The 20712-nt window shown below is 37.2% G+C and overlaps 1 protein-coding gene across 1 annotated transcript in view; it reads left to right on the forward strand.

The window, feature by feature from the left end:
• Positions 1-413: 413 nt before the first annotated feature.
• Positions 414-20712, forward strand: part of LOC150084576 (uncharacterized) — a 434502-nt gene continuing 414203 nt past the window's right edge. Inside the window, exon 1 of the mRNA XM_090376289.1 lies at positions 414-489. The gene's annotated coding sequence lies outside the window, so the exon portion shown is untranslated. The remainder of the gene's footprint in view (positions 490-20712) is intronic.

Here is a 20712-nt window from a genome sequence, read left to right on the forward strand (position 1 = left end):
TGGGGTCATTTTTTATTTATGTATTTAACTTATGCTGTACATGCAGTTAAATATAGGACACTGTTTAAAGTATATTTTTGGTGAAATGTATTGCCAAGCACATTGAAAGTGCTGCTTTGGTGACTTGTACTATCAAACATTTTTTTTTTTTTTTTTTTTTTTGTTAGTTGTTGGCGCATCGGCTTCTGTGGCCATAATGCACCTGTCAAACATGTTGAAAATGCTTTAGTGACATGTACTATCAAGCACATTGATAGTGCAAAGTACTGTCATTATCTGCAGTTAGATAAAAGTGATTTCTGAAGAATAATTTAAGTTATTGTCCTAGAAAACTGTTTACTCTTCTTTCCAATATCATTTCATGTTTCAAGTGAGTAAATAAGCTGCTTTTAATAATTTTATTGCAGCCTTGTAAAGTACAAAGTGTTTCAATCCATTAGTCACATTGCAGTGTGTGACTTGCAGAAGGAGGCTAGGGGTTAACCAATTGTAAGTATGAGTTAGAAAAGTTACTTCTGCAACTCTTTATTTTTGTTTAAATTATACAATAATAATCTTGTGTACATGACTCCAAAACCATTGTACTAAACTCCAGTGCTATAATGGATTTTTTTCTCTACGCAAAAAGGTTCTTATATACTTCATTTTCACCTGTAAGGCTCCCCAAATGCAATCCACATAAGCTATATATTGCAATAAAGATATTATTATATTAAAATGTTATTGTTAACAAAATTTTTTAAATTTTGTTGTAAGAATATAAATCTTATGGTTATTCCAGTTATCATATTTCAAATGCATTCCTCAAGTTTATATTATTATATCTCTTTTCCATAGATATAATGATATAACTTGCTTTATGGGTGAAGGTAAAGAAAGCCAACACAAGAGCCACAGCAAAATACTAGGAAACTTAGCGGACAAACTGGTTTGCTGTTACTGCAGTGTCTCCCTGCATTCTCGATAAATAGACAGTGCGTGTTATCAGTATCAGCAGTAGAAGTCGAGAACGATATGCTGATTGACACGTAGGTGTGACAGACAATAACACCCTAGCGTTAAGTGATTTGTTGATGCAGGGCTGGATTTACACATAAGCTAAACAAGCTACAGCTTAAGGCCTCACATTACAAGGGGCCTCGTTCCATCTTAAAAAAATCCTTTTTTTTAATATTGTCACAGGTGAACTGTAAGAGAGAAGGGCTTCATACATGTTATAGCTTAGGGACACAACAAGTTTAAATCTGGCCCTGCACTGACGTAATGATATATATATTTAAAGAATCTTTCTTTCTTTTCATATTATTTCCTTTCCTAACCTTTAAGGTTAGGTTAGGAAATATATGGAAACCTTTTCCTATTATTTCCTAACTGAACATTTAAGGGCAGGTTATGAAATATAACGGAAAATAAAGAAACCTTTTCCTTTTTTCCTAACCTATCCTTTAAGGTTAGGAAACTTAACCTTAAAAACGTACAAAGAAATCAGTAATATAGTTTTTTTAATAGTGAAAACACTCATGAACTCCAATAATCTGCTTTCAATAATGAGAAAAAACTAATCATTACATTGTCTGCGACTCCTACGTGTCAATCAGTATATCGTTCTCAACTTCTACTGCTGCTACCGATAACCTGTGTCTTCTGTTTACCAAGAATGCAGGGAGAAACTGCAGTAGCTGCAAACCAGTTTGTCTGATAAGTTTCCCAAAGTTTAACGTGGTTCTTGTGTTGGATTTCTTTACCTCAGCCACTCTATGAACTACTTTTATAGACTGCTTTTTTGTATTGCATAAATTGGGAGGTTACTGCACTTCATCAAATTTATCGACTCTCTTTCTGGAATTTGTGCACACAGGTATATGTGTGTGTGTGTGTGTGTGTTCGTGTTCTTGTTTGCACTCCAGTAGTGTACAATAACTATTTTTACATTGAATACAAGTGTTAACCATATTAGCAGTCAGATAGGCTTGAAACATGGTCCACTCAAATGTGTGTGTGCATTATTGCACTCTCACACTTGACCACCCTGCCGCACTGGGCCATAACAGTAACATAGCCCATAGATTTGCATGTTCAGTAAAGATCTCCTCAAGTAGACTTTGTAATCCCCCCTCCACTTCTGCTTTCCAGGCTACTTCATGTCCCAGTAGATGGAATTTAAGAATGCCTGTTTATAACTAGATTAAATGTTATCAGCCAAAATGATCACTTTTTAAAAGCACTGTACACTGCTTCTGTGTGGCATCAACAAATGTTCTTGTGCTCCTTCTGTTCAATTTTTTTCCATTCCTGTTAAACCAGTATTCTCTGTTAACAAGCATAGGTCATGCTGAGAAGATTATTCTGCGAGCTTTGTACAGTCTCTCCAAGGCTAAATTTATTGTTAGTTTAAATGACTGCCTTCCTGTCATGTCATGATACAGATGCAGACATTTTTAAATTCATTCCTAACTTTCAGCTTTTTTCTCTGCATCACCTCATATCTCTTAACTCCAAGCTGGTCACAGGTGTCCAGCACGATTTCAACTATATCGTGCTCCTACTGTACTCAGTTCACACAACCGAAACTCTCAGTAGTTGTTGATAAGTGTTTTCTATGATTTCATCACTGAAAATTTTGGAAACTCTCTTTGTTACTGTGCAAACAGGAAAAATTCATGATCAAGTTTAGTCTAGTCTAATTATATGTGCATGTTGAGTGGACATCTCTCTCTCTCTCTCTCTCTCTCTCTCTCTCTTGTACATTATTTAAAAAGTGTGCTGGCTTTATGATAGATGGCAGCTCCTCCAGTAGTTAAACTCTCTGGCTTTTGTGACATTTAAGCATATGGCTGGTGTCCAGTAGTTGAAGCCCATGTAGCAGCTTTGTTTGGTACACCCACTTTATGGGGCTGTTCTGTTATTGACTGGCCGTTTGTCCAGTCATAAAAGCTTACATCTTATATATTGCAAACTTTTTTTTTTTGCAATTGAGTATCCAGTTTTCTCTCTAACCACTCATTGTAGTGATGGTAGATGACTTCCTGTCTTTTAATTTCTTCACTAATGCTGGTGTTCTCCAAGGTTCAGTTCTTTCTCCCACACTTTTTCTTGTATATTAATGACCTTCCCTTGATTGGAAATCATATCCATAGTTTTGCTGATGATAACATATTGCATTCCACCTTCCAGTCTGAAAAACCTTGCCTTGCAAAAACAGCTTCACTTCTCGAATATCTGCTACCAATTCCTTAAATGCTGATCTCCAATGGGGCAAAGATAACTTAATTCATAATTTAATTCTGAAACTAGGTTCTGTCTTATATCTTGCAAGAAGAATTCTTCTGCTCCTATGCCTATCTTAGACAACACTAGATATGACAACACTAGAACACCGCACGTCTATATGGCTGGTGCTTATGCACCAGCCATATAGACGTGCGGAAATTTGCCTTTAGCCAGCGGGTGGTTGGTTGGTGGAACAGACTTCCATCCCTTGTGGTGGAGGTTGATAGCCTAAATAAGTTTAAGGCTCAGCTGGACAGGTATTTTGAACGAACAGAGGGGTGAAGTGGAAGTGGGTTTTTTTTTTGGCTGATGCTGCATAAGCTTGCTTCCTTGCATCAAATGCCTCTACTAATGCTAATGCTAATGATTTCCAGATATCATCACATATCTCTATTAGAATTACCCTGACTTCGTCTCTCTTGGCATAATATAAATATTGCTTCCTCTGCATCTAAAAAAAAACATTTTTCTCTGACTTTTGGCATTACTTTTCTTCTAAACAGCTACTCACTCAGAGGACAATCAGGTTAATTAATGACTCATCTCTTACAAAGTTTCCACTCTCCGTCTCATAGATGTTCTGTTTCTACTGCCTGTCTTTTATGTAGATACATCCATGGGGATTGTTCTGAATTTGCTTCTTATAATTCTCTCTCTCTCTCTCTATCTCTATCTTACCCCCACCCTGAACCAGTTCAATACATGCTGCAACCAGTCAACACCCATTTACTGTTCAACTTCAAACTGACAAAACTAACTTTTCTTCCTCATTTATCCCTTTAACTTCAATTTTCTGGAAAACAACATCCCTTCACGTGTATTTTCTGAAAATTACAGTCTACAAAAATTTAAGTCTAATATGAACAAGTATCTTCTTTAATCCTGTCAACCTTCAACCCATGCAATAGTACTGTAGCCCTCAATTTAACGGATTAATTGGGAGGAGGAGTAGCCACTATTGCCAAAAGTCTGTTAAATGTATTTTAAAAACATATATTAATAATGAACTTACAATGTACAGGATGTATTAAAATGTTATTATAATGTATAAGTATGAATAAAATATTATTATAATGTACATTGAGTCATTTATAAGGTTGCCGTAGCCTAGTGGTCAGACGCGCGGGTGAATAAGTACACGTGCCTTGAGTGACCAGGGTTCAAACTCGTGACTGCTGAATACGGTGCTGTTTCTTGTATTCTGTCTATCTTGTGAACTCCTCTGACCGTTTGGTCGTCCCAGAGTATAAACAGAAAATTTATTTATTTATACGTGCCACTAAAACATCTGTTAAAAATATAAAAATAAATTTACAGTAGGAACCAAATTTTATTTTAATTAAACATGTCAAAAACTATACAATGTAACTAATGGAGTGTTTCCACTACTTTATTTTTAATTTATATTTTTCTTAAAGCTCACACAAAGTTGTTTTCAATGTGAACATTAGTTTTTTCATTTAAATCCATTTTAGAGGGAAAAGAAATTCTTAAACTCCATTGAATAAAAAACGCAAAAAAAACGCTAAAAAAGATACATAATATTAATATTAACTTAATTGAAAGAATCACAATTTTCGGAGTTAGAAACAACTGTCATATGGAGGGGGAGGTGTTACTTCCTTGCTGGTAGATGGTTCTTGTGAAACAGGTCCAGTTGATGAAGTGGTCTTGAAGAAATCATCAAGCTTCAGTTGCCTTACACTTTGGTGCTGCTTACTTATTACTGTAGATCGAAATTCTCTAAAATGTTCATAATAAGGAAACACATCATGGTCTGATGATGATTCAATATAATGTATGATGTCATCCATATGTTGTCTTATAACAGACAATTGAGGATGAGGTGCAACTGATTCTTTGTCATCATTATGGTCCTCTTGAAGAACATTTTCTGCAATCTCTACCTCAGAAAAAATTTGAAAGCCTGGATCACCTTCATCATTTTAGAACCACTGTTCCACATCATTCTCAGTTGCAATTTTGTTGCCGGACCTCAGAAAAGTATCCCGAAAATTAGATGCCTTAACTCTCTCAGAGTCCATTACAGGTTCTACATCATACAACAACTTCTTCCAAGCATTGGCCAAGGTAGTAATCTTCATATCTTTCCATGCAGATAGCAGATCTGATGTATGCATGTAAATTTTGCAGTGTCCTGTTGCCTCTTGTATCTTCTTCTGTGTCTTCTGTTTCTTCCAAAACAACCATCGCCTCTTTCAAAAACTTCTTCTTATACAACCTCTTACATGCAATGATTACACCCTGATCCATTGGCTGTATCAGTGAAGTAGTGTTAGGAGGCAGAAAAACACATTTAATTTTCCCATCCCTGCTAATTATTCAAGGTTATTCAGGGAGGGGAATGCCAGAGGTGTATTAAATTCTGGCAGTAAGCTAGATAATCTTGTAATAACTGAGAGTAAAGCGGAGGAGAAATTGTTGAAGGTAAACACAAGAAAGGCACCTGGGGTGGATGGAATCTCTCCAGTTATATCAAAGGAGGCAGCAAAGGAAGCAAGCAAACTCTTAGCCATAATTATGAGAGCTTCCTTGGACTCAGGGGAGGTGCCCATGGACTGGAAATGTGCAAATGTGACTCCAAACCACAAAGGAAGATCAAAGGGAGACGCAGGTAATTACAGACCTGTTAGTTTAACTTCTGTTTCAGGGAAATTAATGGAGGCACTGGTTAAAGAAGCATAGCAGGATCATCTAGACAAGACTTCAGTTATAGCTCGGACACAGCATGGGTTTATTAAGGGGAAGCCTTGTCTGACCAACTTGATTGGATACTATATGATGTAGTCACAAAGGAACTGAATTCAGAGAATAATTTTGATATCATATATTTGTATCTTAGAAAGGCTTTTGATACTGTTGCACATGGAAGACTGCTGTACAAATTGGAGCAGTGTGGCATTGGAGGCAAATTGCTGCTATGGATAAAGGGATGGTTGAGTGGTAGAAGAGAGAGAGAGAGAGAGAGAGAGAGAGGGGGGTAATCAATGGACACTGCTCTTCGTGGACTAATGTTATTAGTGGAGTCCCCCAGGGTTCAGTGTTGGGTCCATTGTTGTTTTCTGTATTCATTAATGATATTGATGATTGTATATCAGGATGTCCCAGTTTTCGGATGATATGAAGGTCGGCAGGGTTGTTAATGACACTAATTACAGTACACTGCTGCAACAGGATCTAGAAAAGTTGAGCAGATGGGCTGAGAGGTGGCAACTGAAGTTTAACATTGACAAATGTAAAGTACTGCATATGGGAAGCAGTAACCCCAGAGTAACGTATCAACTGTGTGGTACTACACTGACAGTGGTAGAGAGTGAAAAGGACCTGGGGGTAATTCTGCAGGCAGATATGAAGTATTCTGAGCAGTGCAGATGATCTGCAAGAGTAGCTCATGGTGTCTTTTCAATGATATACAGGAATTTTTCTAGCAAGGATAAGGAGGTGATTATCCCCTTGTATAAGGCAATGGTCAGGCCACACCTTGAGTACTGTATACAGGTCTGGGTTGGAACAAGTACAGAGAATGGCAACAAGATTAGTGAATAGAACAAAGGGTTGCTCTTATGAAGAAAGGCTTAAGTTTTGCAAATTACGGTGTCTGAAATAACTAAACTAGGTACCTGTGAGGTGATCTTGATTGAGGTGCATGAAGCCTTGAATGGTTTGAGCAAGGCGCCTCCGTAGCCAGGTGGGCAGGAGTGGCAGTGCGTACCACACGCTTCTTGATTAGACCGGGGTTCGAGCCCGTGACCACCAAATACGGAGGATGCGGAAAGGTCAGAGAATGACCACCGCATATCTCCGGAGCAATATGTGCAAATTAGTTGCTAATGTTCCTAAAAACCAAAAACAACAACAACGAATGGTTTGAGCATGCTCAATGCTGATGGGATTTTTCCTCTTGCTCAGAATAATTGCCTGAGAGGGCATAAATTCAAATTGAGGAAAGACAGTTGTAGGATAGATGTGCGGAAGTTTGCCTTTAGCCAGTGGGTGGTTGATTGCTGGAACAAACTTCCATCTGTCATAGAGGTTGAAGGATTCAAGGAAGAACTAGACAAACATTTGGAGCGAGTGGATTAGTTAAATGAGAAGGGTGTGTGTGTGTGTGTGTGTGTGTGTGTTTTTTTTTTTTTTTGGCTGATGCTATATATGCTTGCTTTCTTGCATCATGTGCCCTTGCTAATGCTAGTGCTAACTAACCTCTCAGCACCACGGTGAACAGGTGCATTATCTAGCAGTAAAACAGCCTTTGTTTCATGAGAAGGAATTTTTGGCACATCTGTATGATAGCGTTGCACATCGGCAATAAAATAGTTAAAGAACCAGTCACAGAAAATATCCTTTGTAAACAGGAGTGAGAATATGTCATTGGTAACTGGTTCATTAAATCCTTTAAAACATGAGGTTTTTTTGCCTTACCAACTACCATAGGTTTAAGCCGATGCAAGCCATTGGCATTTGCACAAAATAAAACTGAAATTTGCTCCTTATTTAGCTTGCGACCAGAGGTACTTGTTTCATACTTGTAAGCTTGGGTATTTTCAGGAACAGTACGATAAAAAAAAAAAAGCCCAGTCTTGTTAGCATTATAAAGCTGTGATAACAATGCCATGGCTCTTTCAAAAATGCCACAGCCATCCATCACTCCCCCTGAAATTTAGGCCCATATGCTTAGCAAGCCTTTCAGCAGCTGACTTTAACTCAGCACCTCTAACAACAACGTCACTTGAGCACTGCTGAACAAACCACTTGTACACTACTTCCTCTAGGTTTTTATCTTCGGCCACTTTCTTATGTTTTCTACTACCAACTGCAGAAGTAGTCTTGGAACAACTATCCACACTGCATTTTAATGCAAACTCCCCAAGTTTTTTTTTTTTTTTTATTTTTGTGAATGTCTGAAACCGTTTGCTTTTTGACTCTGAATCTCGCACACACGTGCAACGGTTACACCACCTTCAAGCTTCTCAGTCAGTTCTAATTTTTGTGAAATACTCAAGTTAACACATTTACACTTTACTTCTTTATCCCACGTGGCCATAATGATTGACAGATATTACGTATTTATTATAAAATATATAAAAATCACAATTATGTTAAATGCAAAAACAACCAAAACGTAAACAATAGAATAGGACGAACTGCACCGGAAGACTGACAGTGTTGACTCACACCGCTAATCACTCCCCCTCTATTAACCCCCTCCCTCACCTAGATGATATAATACTCTGAGTCCAACACCGAATGCATGATAAGGTAATGCTGACTCATTGACCCAACCTTTTAGCATGTTACATTCGCAAATAAAAAAAAAGGTTCTAAATTTAAATTTTAGGACAAAGTTTTTGTCCATTAAATCAGAAGTCTGTTAAATCAGGGTCCATTAAATCGAGAGTCTACTGTACTTAATATTATAGATTCTAATCCTTTTCGTGTTTGAGGTTTTTAATAAAAAAAAATAAATAATGCACAATTTTTTTGATTTACATTTCACTTACCAACAGGTCTAAAGCTCCACGGAAAGGGTTTTATATTCAAAAAAGAATTAAAGGTATACATTATTAGAATTAACCAATGTATACCTTTACTTATATAATGCTAATGTATACTTATACATTAGCATTATATGATACAAGAAAGCAAGCTGTATACAGCATCAGCCAAAAAAAAATCTTTCCCATTTCACCCATCCATTATTTCTTTAATATAAAAATTTTTAATATAAAAAAAGAATTTTTTATAGTTGTTCATAATAGATTGAAAGAAAAAAAAAAAAAAAGATAGCATCAAAAAGTGAACAGTTTTGAATTATTTCTTGCTGATTCTTAAAACTGCATGTGCATGGGGTCACTTGGATCTCATGCCTAGTGACAGTAACAGTTCATTGTGCAACCAATTGTGGGTTCAGTAACAGTTCATTGTGCAACCAATTGTGGGTTAAGTGAACCTAGTACCTATATGTATAACACTGTTATCTTTTAATTTAAAAAATATGATATGTGGAAATTATAGCATTATTTCCACAACTACTGTCTTGTGGCCTTCCAATGATAAGGGATACAATGGTGAGCTGTTCTCTATTTTTATTTTTTTTAGATCTGGTTTTTCGTTAATAGTTTACGATCCCTTTTATTGTGATACTTCATATTATTTGACCTCAGTGTTGTCGGAGTGCAGCCAGTCTAAATTTATAATTTACTGGTTTTTAAACTTAGTATGTATAATTGCCTTTTATTTAAAATATTCTAAATTTATGTTTGTATTCTTTCCACACTAATCTTATTCTCAAAATTTTCTTTTTTTGTCTCTCTCTCTCTCTTTCACACACACTTTCTTATTTGGTTTTGAAGCATTCGCTTTTTACAGTGCTTTTCCTTCGTACTGTCTTTTTTTAATTTTAATTATATTATATATATATTATGAAAATATATATTTTTTCTTGAGCTTTAATTTATTTCACTAATCTGACCTTTATAATTAAAAAAAAAATCTTGATATGATTACTGCAGCCTTCTTTTTAACTCAGCAATAGTGCATGGCATGTACTATTTAAAAAAAAAATTGAAAATTAAAATGACAAGAATGATATAAATATGAATTTTAATATTCCTTCAGTATATTCTTTGACTTATGATCTGCACTTCTGATTTTCTTGGAATTTCAGAAGTATGTAAAAATTCAGATCTGAGTATTATATATTTTGCATGCACCTATTGTGCATGCAAATTGCACCAGTTTAATTGCACTGATTTTACAGAAGAAAAACCCTTTATGGCAATGAGAAATTATGGGAGTGAAGTTGAAAAATATGTAATTAAATGATATTTAAATTTCACATGATTATTTAATGAACAAACTTTCAAGCCTACAAGCGAGTAAGGCTCCTGGAGTTGATGGCATATACCCTATAATCTTAAGGCTGGTGGCAAATGGGTTCATTGAACCATTTAAGGCTAATTATGAGAGCATCACTGACAGGAGAGATTCTGTTGGATTGGAAAAATCAGAGCTTCTTCAGAGTGACCTAGATAGACTTCAGGGATGGTCAGAAAAGTGGAAGCTATGCAGGGTCTTATATCTGGGGAACAGCAACCCCAAAACAACCTATACACTTGGTGGAGTTGAACTAAATTAGTTGTGGAAAAAAGGAACTTGGGAGTTATGATAAGTTAGACCTGAAGTTCTCGGAGCATTGTAGACAGGTTACAAGGAATTACGAATTACAGCCATACATTGTATCCTATTGATGATTTATCAAACATTTGCTAGCAGAGATAAGGACCTCATGATCCCATTATATAAGGCTTTTGTTAGACCACACTTGGAATGCTGTGTTCAAGTATGGACACCACACCTAAAAAAATACATCGAGCTTCTTGAACGGGTCCAAAGATGGGTAACTCGCCTGGTGAGTTTGGCAAAAGGGCATCTGTATGAGGAAAGACTTCGAATATGTGGGTTGCACAGTTTGGAAACTAGGCACCTTAGAGGAGATTTAATTGAGGTGTTTAAGGCTCTGAGAGTTAAAAGAAAAATGAATAAGGATGAAATTTTTATGGTTATAAATGATTCTAGAACTAAAGGCCATAAATTAAAGTTATGGGGAGAGAAGTTTAGACTGAATTTCAGGAAATTTTATTTTAGCCAGCAAGTTATAAATTATTGGAATAAGTTACCTACATTGGTGGGAGAGGCTGATAGTTTGGGGAATTTAAAAGTCAGCTGGATAGTTACCTAAGGGAGAAGAGAAATGCATAGGTTGTCTATTTCCTTCTTTTTTATTATTTATTTTATGTAAATTTATTATTATTATTATTTTACTCTTTTTTTTTTTTTTTTTTTTTTTTTCCTGCTGGTGCAGCATAAGCCTCAGGCTTCCTTGTACCATATGGTCATTACTAATATTAATACTTTGTAACAATAGGTTTAAGCATTTTCTGAGAATGCCATAAGTTTGTTATAAAAACGTATGGCACTGGTTGGAAGAATTACTTCTAGAAGGATGTAGATGTCTAATATTAATTTATTTTTGGTTTTGATTTCATATCTTGAATGTTAATGTTTCAATTTGAAGTGTGTTGGATAATGTAATTTGGATTACAAGTTTTTGGTCAGTGTTAGTATTAGTAGTAGTAGTAGTAGTAGTGGCACATGATGCAAGAAAGCAAGTGTAGGAGCTTATGCAGCATCAGCCAAAAAAAAAAAAATCACACCATTCCCTCCAAATGCCTGTCCAGTTCCTCCTTAAATTTATTTAACCTATCAACTTCCACAACGACAGATGGAAGTTTGTTCCAGCAATTAACCACCCGCTGGCTAAAGGCAAATTTCCGCACATCTATTCTACATCTGTCCTTTCTTAATTTGAACTTATGTCCCCGTAGGTTGGTAATCTGAACAAGTGGAAGGATCCCATCAGAATTCAGCGTGCTCAACCCATTCAAGGCCTTATAGACCTCAATCAGATCACCGCGCAGGTGCCTAGTCTCCAACCACTGCAATTTGCAGAACTTAAGCCTCTCTTGGTAAGAGAATCCCTTCATTCTCCTCACCAATCGTGTTGCTCTTCTCTGTACACGCTCAAGCAAATCTACATCCTTCCTAAAATGAGGCCTCCAGACCTGTATGCAGTACTCAAGGCGTGGCCTGACCATTGCCTTATACAGAGGGACAATCACCTCCTTTTCCCTGCTAGCAAAATTCCTATATATCATTGACAAAACCCCATGACCCGCCCTAGCAGCCTGTCTGCACTGCTCAGAAAACTTCATATCTGCCTGCACAATTACTCCCAGGTCTTTTTCATTTTCTACCACCTTAAGTGTAGTACCACACAGTTGGTACGTTTCTCTGGGGTTACTTCTACCCATATGCAGTACTTTGCATTTGTCAAGGTTGAACTTCAGTTGCCACTTCTTAGCCCATCTGCCCAAATTATCTAGATCCTGTTGCAGTAGCACACTGCCATTACTGTCATTAACAACCCTGCCAACCTTTGTGTCATCTGCAAACTTCGACATTAAGCCTGATATACCTTCATCAATATCATTGATAAATACACAAAACAACAGTGGACCCAACACCGAACCCTGTGGGACTCCACTAATAACATTAGTCCACGAAGAGCAGCACCCATTGATTACCACCCTCTGTCTTCTCCCACTTAACCATCCATTTATCCATTTTAGCAACTTACCCTTAATACCATTCTGCTCCAATTTGTACAGTAGTCTTCCATGCGCAACAGTGTCAAAAGCTTTCCTGAAATCCAAGTATATGATATCAAAATTATTTTTTGCATCCAGTTCCTTTGTGACCACATCATAATAACCAATCAAATTTGTCAGACAAGACTTTCCCTTAACAAACCCATGCTGTGTTTGAATTATTGCTGCAGTCTTGTCTAGATGATCCTGCAATGCATCTTTAACCAGTGACTCCATTATTTTACCCGGAACAGAAGTTAAACTAACTGGTCTGTAATTACTCGTGTCACCCTTCGATCCACCTTTGTGAATTGGGGACACATTTGCACATCTCCAGTCCGTGGGAACCTCCCCTGAGTCCAAGGATGCTCTCATAATTATGGCTAAGGGTTTGCTTAGTTGCTTTGCCGCCTCCTTTAAAATAACTGGATAGATCCCATTCTTCAGTTTAACTTCAACTTCAATTCTTCATGTTTAACTTCAACAATTTCTCCTCCACTTTGCTCTCAGTTATTACAAAATCATTAAGCACACTGCTACAATTTGATAACCTTCTTCCATTTTCAAATTGTAATAATTCCTCACGTGTGAATGTAGATGCAAAATACTCATTCAGTTAGTTTGCTATCTGAGCAGGATCATCAACAGTCGAACCATCGATGTCAAGTGGACCAATCAGATTCATCCCCTTCCTTTTAGAGTTTATATAAGTAAAGAAATCCTTGCTGTTTTTCTTAGCATCTTTTGCCAAAGATTTCTCGTAATCCGCCTTCGCCTGCCGAACCTCCTTTGTGACCTGATTACAGACTAGCTTATATCTGCCACAGGCTTCTGCGTCACCTGATAATTTATATGCATCCCATGCATTTTTCTTCTCTGTCACGAGTCTCATTAGTTCATTTGATAACCATTTAGGCCTAAACTTTGAACGATATTTCTTAATCGGTATATAAAGTCTAGTAGCTTCCACGATTAATTCTTTGAATGCTTCCCACTTAGAATTTACTGTTTGTAACATCGTCAGTTGATCCCACTGTACAGAACTTAAAAACTGTCTGAGACCACTGTACTCCCCATTACGGAAGCAAAAACCCTTTCCTTTACCCCTAATGGTAGTTACCTCTTTGAGTAAATCCCACTTCAGCACACTGTGATCACTGCCACCTAGTGGTTCCTTTATCTGCAAATTCTTAATACACGAATGATCACTGCTGATAACCAGATCAAGAGTGTTACTTTTTCTGGTTGCCTCTCGAACATGCTGCTGCAGAAAACAATCATCCAATAAATCCACAAAAGTCTGACTAGTATGTGAGTGACCAACCCACAAGTTCCAGTCAATATCTGGGAAGTTAAAATCCCCCATTATAAGACATTCTGATTTACTGGCCCACTCTATTTCTCTGTACAATTGTTCATTGTACTCATTCAAGTCATTAGGCCTATAACACACTCCTACTCTTATTTTTGCTTTCGCAGTGCTTATCTCACACCAAACTGACTCAACAGAGCACTGTTCATCTATATTAACTGGGTGCACTTCCTTTGATTTTATGTTTTTCTTAATTAACAGCATAACACCCCCTCCCTTTCTGTCCTGTCTATCCTTTCTGTACACATTGTACTCCCCAAATTCCAGTTCTGCATTCCTTATATCTTTGTGACACCACGTCTCTGCTATCCCAACAATATCCGCCTTTGATGTCTTGACCAACACTTCAAATTCATCAAATTTATTTACTATACTTCTAGCATTGGTATACATGCAAGCATACATGCTCCTATGCCTATTCCTTGTTACCCTAACACATCCCATATACCCAACTATTCCATGATGACTGCCATCCGTCCCTGAAACCCCCAACACCCTTCGCTCCAGGTCGCTTCTTATTCTAATAGAAGTTGTGCAAGAATCACTTTCACCTCTGCCTGCGGTTACTGTTAAACTATTAGTCTTTGTATCCCCCCAAACTAGCAGTTTTCCGACCCACCTAACACTGTCTCGATAGCATCAGCAAATATTCTTGCACCCTTTCTATTTAAGTGTATCCCATCCCTGTAGAAGCAATCTCTCCTGTTAACAAGTACAGTCCAGGCTGAAAAAAATTCTACCCCTTGAGCCTTGCACAATCTTTCCAGGGCCGAATTGATCGACAAGGCTCTCATCATGTACTCCCTCCTATCGTGTCTGGGCAGAATTTGCAGACACTTTCAAATTCAACCCTATTTCACGGCTTTTTTTCAACAGTGACCTGTACTTGTTGAGTAATTCCGCCGGTCTCCTACTCTTAATATCATTAGTGCCAACGTGTACAACTATATCACCTTTTGTGCCCTTGAAAGATGATATCCGCTCTACAACGTCATCAACCTTTGCCCCTGGCAGACATACCCTGGTCCTGTTCCACCTATCCTTTTTACAAAGGATGTTCCTCGTTTCCCTGACAATAGAGTCACCAACAACTACTAGTTCCTGTGGGACCAGCGCATTCTGCCTTAGGGGTTGCCGCTGTGTTGCGTGATGACCAAGTGCAAGCTCTGGCGTTGATCTGGGCAGCTGAGAGCCTGATGGGCCCCTCAATTTAGATCTTTCGAGGGCATCCACCCTGTCCTTCAAACTCTCATATAGGCCCATAACAACGCTGAGTTGTCGCCTGATTTCCTTACACTCCTTACATTGCGCACACACAAAGACATCCCCCATGGCAATATCATGTTCCGTTCCAGAGAGTTCGGCAAACATTTCACAAGTTGCACATTTTTTTAGGCTGTGATGCGTTGGAGAATTGCCCCCCTCATTTCTCCCCCGAGTCACAGCACTCCTGCCACTTTGTGCCCGTTGCTTTGCTGCTCTAGTCTGGGGCATGGTAGTTTAAATTAATAAAATCAATAAATTAAATATCAATAGTATTTGAATAGAAACTATTAAATAGAAACAGTGAAGCGTATTGCTATATAATTAAGCGTTAGAGCTACCTAGCTACCTCAATTAAAAAGTTTGAATTCCCTACCACTATATCCAAAAACAATGGCTACAAAAATGGAACGAAATAACGGTTTTACCTATCGTAAGTAAAATCCACAAAAACTCTTTATCTAAATTAAAAATAAAAAATAACCAGCGTAACTATAACTATATGACTACGTATTAAGTACAATATAAAATAACAATCATGTAAATAAAAGGCAAACACTTATCGTTTTTGCGGAGCCTGTAACTGACAGCTGTAACTTTTAAAGAGATTCAGCGCCCTCTCAATGTAGTGGTAAATGATGGAAGAAAGCAAGCTTATACAGCATGAGCCAAATAAAAAGTTGTTTGATCATGGAAGTGGGATTGTTATTTTAAGTTTTATAAGTCTTGCCATTTTTTTAGTGCTAATGATCAACTATCACAGCTTGGCAAGCCAAATACAGAAATCACTAATGTGGCAACTGATATGACATAAAATTTCCAAATGCATCACATTTCTATTCTGCACCTGGCCATCAATATTGATCACAATATTAAAAAATAAAATAGTAATCCTTTATAATTACATCAGCATACAATATTATTGATTTCATTTGCAGATTTATTGTTGTTGATTTGTGATCTGATTCACATATATATGCACTTATTGTGTAAATTCAGTCAAGTATGGTCAAGTGGCAGAAACAAATCTAGCCCTGAAATTCTTTAAATTTTTTAAAATACGTTTCAAAAAAACAAAAACTTATTGTAAGACATTTAAACTTTTTTATTAAAGTTCTATTAAATTTTCATTTTAAAACTTTTTAAATTATATTTTTGCCATATATACTTAAAGGATAATCTACAGGATATCTCTGTGTACATATTTTTATAATTATGAAAATATTGGCTAAATGTTGTGATGATTTATAAAAGTTAAATTAATAATTAGAAATTATATTTCTTTTTATATCCACTAATCTGGAGTAATGCTTGGGGGTAAGAAGTCCCAGGGACTAATGTGGGGTAATGCTTGGTTTGCAGTGAGCATAGCTGTTTTTACCGCTGCTTGGTTCTCATTCTGCTTATTGTATTTGGATTGTATTGCTCATAGACTAGGTGCTCAACTTCCTTGTAGTCTGGGGTGGTCGAAAAAGGGGGGTGGATCTCTGCTCGGCTAAACGGGCAATTTGACGCAGGGAGAGAAGTGATCTCAAATCTGTGTGTTTCTGTCCCCTTGTGGTGAATGCTCCTGAGACCACTGCTTATTAAACTTAATTTGCTGAAAGATACATTTCTTGGTGTGTTTCTTCTTGTGTTTACAATTCCTCATGTTTTACAATTCCATTTGAGATTGGGTTGATATTGACTGAGAGCTCCTTGCTCCTCTACATTGTAAATTGTAAATATTGTAAATAATTAACCAATTGTCGTATTTAATTTTTGGTTTTTAATTTGTAAATATCTTCTTTTTTATGTTATACATTTTACTACTCCTGATGTCCTCTTCTAGTGAAGTAGACTTGTTAGGTGAAGAATTGCTGATGGCTACTAGCGATGTTACTGAAGATGAATGTGAGGAAATAGATAAAGAGATGTTGACTCAGGTAGAAGAGATGACAGAAATGGAGGTCTTCTCAGGGAGAAGTATTCTCAGAATACTCATTAAAGGAAGGCCGTCATCGCTCCCTGACCTCACACAGGGGACACAAGAGAAAGGTACAAATAGGAAGAAGGCAAAAATCTAAAGGAACTGATAAAAATAAAGAGGTTAATTCTGATTCTAATGTAATAATAAGAAAGATAAGAATAGGCAAAGGGAGAGGAAGGAGATTGCATAACTGAAAAGTCAGAGTAAGATGAGTATGAGCATGTCAAAGAGATAAAAAAATAGATTAGAAAGTTACTTATGAGACATACATAGTAAAGTGCCTACAACAGCCATACAAAATAATCTTGGGCTTATAACCTTGAAACAAAGGCCCGTGATGTCTATGGTTTAATTTTACCGCTGGCTAAAGGAAAATTTTCACACATTTATTCTATAGTTGAATTTCCTCAATTTGAATTTATGTCCCCTCAGATTAGTAATCTGAGCAAGAGGAAGACTCCCATCAGCATTGAGCTTGCTCAAACCATTCAAGGCCTTATACACCTCAATTAGCATTAGTAGAAGCACGTGATGCAAGAAAGGAAGCTTATACAGCATCAGCCAAAAAAAAAAAAAAAAAATCTCTTCCCATTTCACTGATCCATTCATTCTAAATGTTTGTCTAGTTCTCCCTTGAATTTATCTAAGCTATCAACTACCACAGCAACAGATGGATTTTTGTTCCAGCAATCAGTTACCTGTTGGCTAAAGGCAAACTTCTGCACATCTATTCTGCAACTGCCTTTCCTCAGTTTGATCTATGCCTCCCTCAGGTTTGTAATCTAAGCAAGAGGAAGAATCCCATCAGCATTGAGCCTGCTCAATCCATTCAAGGCCTTATACATCTGAATCAGATTGCTTTGCAGGTGCCTAGTCTCCAGAGGCTGCAATTTGCAAAACTTAAGCCTTTCTCCAAAAGGTGCCTAGTACATAGTACTAGGCACCTGCAAGGTCATTTAGATGACTTTGCAGGCGCCTAGTCTCCAGATGTTGCAATTTGCAGACATAAGCCTTTTTTTGGTAACAGAACTCTTTGTTCCACTCACCAATCTCGTTTCCCTTCTCTGTACTCATTCCAGCAGCTCTACATCCTTCCTAAAATGGGGTCTCCAGACCTGTACGCAGTACTCAAGGTGTGACCTGACCTTTGCCTCATACAAGCAGACAATCACCTCCTTATCCCTGCTAGAAAAATTTATGAATATCATTGACAAGGCACCATGAGGTACTCTTGCAGCCTCTCTGCACTGCTCAGAAAACCATATCTGACTGCACAATTACCCTCCAGGTCCTTTTCATTCTCCACTACCCTGAGTGTCGTACCACCCAGTTGGTATGTTATTCTGGGGTTACTGCTACCCATATGCAATACTTTACTTTTGTCAATATTGAACTTCAGTTGCCACCTCGCAGCCCATCTCCTCAACTTTTCCAGATCCTGCTGCAGTAGTGTACTATCATTACTTTCATTAACAACCCTGCCAACCTTTGTATCGTCTGCACATTGAGACATTAACCCTAATATACCTTCATCAATTTCATTGATAAATACCTTAATGCCATACTGCTCCAATTTGTCTTCGATATGCAACAGTATCAAAAAGCTTTCCAAAAATCCGAGTATATGATATCAAAATTATTTTTTTTTTTTGCATCCAGCTCCTTTGTGACCACATCATAGTATTGAATGAAATTTGTCAGACAAGACTTTCCTTTAACAAACCCATGATGTGTCTGAACTATGACTGCAGTTTTGTCTAGATGATCCTGCATTGCTTCTTTAACCAATGACTCCATTATTTTCCCTGGATCAGAAGTTACTGAAGATACATCTTGAATTAATTGATGCTTCTTGAAATTTAGCTGCCCCAGTATTTCATTAATTTGTTAATTGCTGAAGTAGAATGACTGAAGTGTTTTTCAATAATCCTGTTAATAGTAACAACAGTCTTTATAGCCTGCTGGGCAAACGTGGAGTAATTTATTGAAATTGTAATGTGTGTGTGTGTGTGTGTGTGTGTGTGTGTGTGTGTGTGTGTGTGTGTGTGTGTGTGTGTGTGTGTGTGTGTGTGTGTGTGTATGAAATATGATTGTGACTGTAAACCACTACCACCAACACCAGCTATCATTATTGTCATTAACAACCCTGCCAACCTTCATATCATCTGCAAACTTAGGCATTAATCCTGATACACCTTCATCATTATTACTGATAGCTACAGAAAACAACCCTGGAGAACTCCATTAATAACATTAGTCTACAAAGAGAAGTGTCTATTGATTACCGCTCTGTGTTCTTCCACTCAACCATCCTTTTATATGTTGTAGCAACTTTCCCTTCATGCCATACTGCTCCAATTTGTACAGTAGCCTTTCATGTGCAACAGTATCAAAATCTTTCCTAAAATCCAAGTACAGTAGAATGTCGGTTATCCAGAATAATTAGAAAGGCTGATTTTTTTTTATTTTTTATTAATGGTAGTACAGTAAGCTCTGGTTATAGTGATTGTGCCAATGTATACTTTGGCACTAATGACATTAAGGGCTATACTAGACGAGCGCTTAAAGTGCGAGCATAAGCTAACGTCATGAACGCCTCTAAAATAGCGAAGTTCATATAGCACTCCTAACTTCAGATCATTTCAAACTAGATGAGGTGCTTCTAACATTTCATTGGATATCACCAGTGACTCATTTTTTCTATTCCCAGTTTCAAGATAGATGTCGTTTAAGTTGGATGCATTTATGTATAGCGTTGATTGCGTTAGAAAGAGAAAACGAAGGTGGTGGCATCATCCAGAAAATTCAAATAGGTTAAACACATGACAGTTTTATATTATGTTTGAAACACACAGAAGTCTCCCGAGAAGTTTTTTATTTTACAAAATGTGGATAGAGTTTTGATGAACTTCTAATGTTAATGTGGTAAAAATGCAAAATTTGATACCATGATGTGGAAATCAATACATCAATATCGATGTTTGCATCTATGCTTTATATGCTGTACCATGACAGGCCAACTCCCACTAATTGAAATATTTCTGGAATGTTGTTTTTTTTGTTTGTGAAATTATTTTGTTTCTACCCGCTATTCTTATTCAGAGATTAAGGTATTTCTAAGACTTGATGTCTTACAGGATTACTTTCATTAACATAAAGGGTAACTTCCTGTTTGATTTTACCGCACGGGACTTCTCAGAATAAAACACCTGTTGTTACTGTCTTCCCACCACTTGACATTGTTTCCTGATGGAATACTGATGAGTGCTTTCGGTCCTTTTGAAGCAGAAAACATTCTCCACTACCCACACTGTAACGGAGTACTTTTCGTGCAGTAAAGGATTAGTGTTGTGTGATTTTACGAATGTTCATGAGAAGACACCAGTCTTCGAAGTTTGTAACACAGCTATCAATAGAAATATTTTCTTGAAATTTCGTTAGAAGATCAAATATACATCCAGAAAAGGTGCTGTACCGATATTGTCCCTAAAAACAATTACAATACCAAGGGGCTCACATCTGGTGAGTATGGGCTTGGCACACCCAGGGTCCTGAGCTGGATATCATCATTCTTCTCTGTCTTGATACTTCCCTTCTACTTTTTTCTC

The sequence above is a fragment of the Mastigoproctus giganteus genome, chromosome 6, assembly GCF_048544385.1.
Source record: "Mastigoproctus giganteus isolate SK-2022 chromosome 6, ASM4854438v1, whole genome shotgun sequence".
NCBI classification, from domain to species: domain Eukaryota; kingdom Metazoa; phylum Arthropoda; class Arachnida; order Uropygi; family Thelyphonidae; genus Mastigoproctus; species Mastigoproctus giganteus.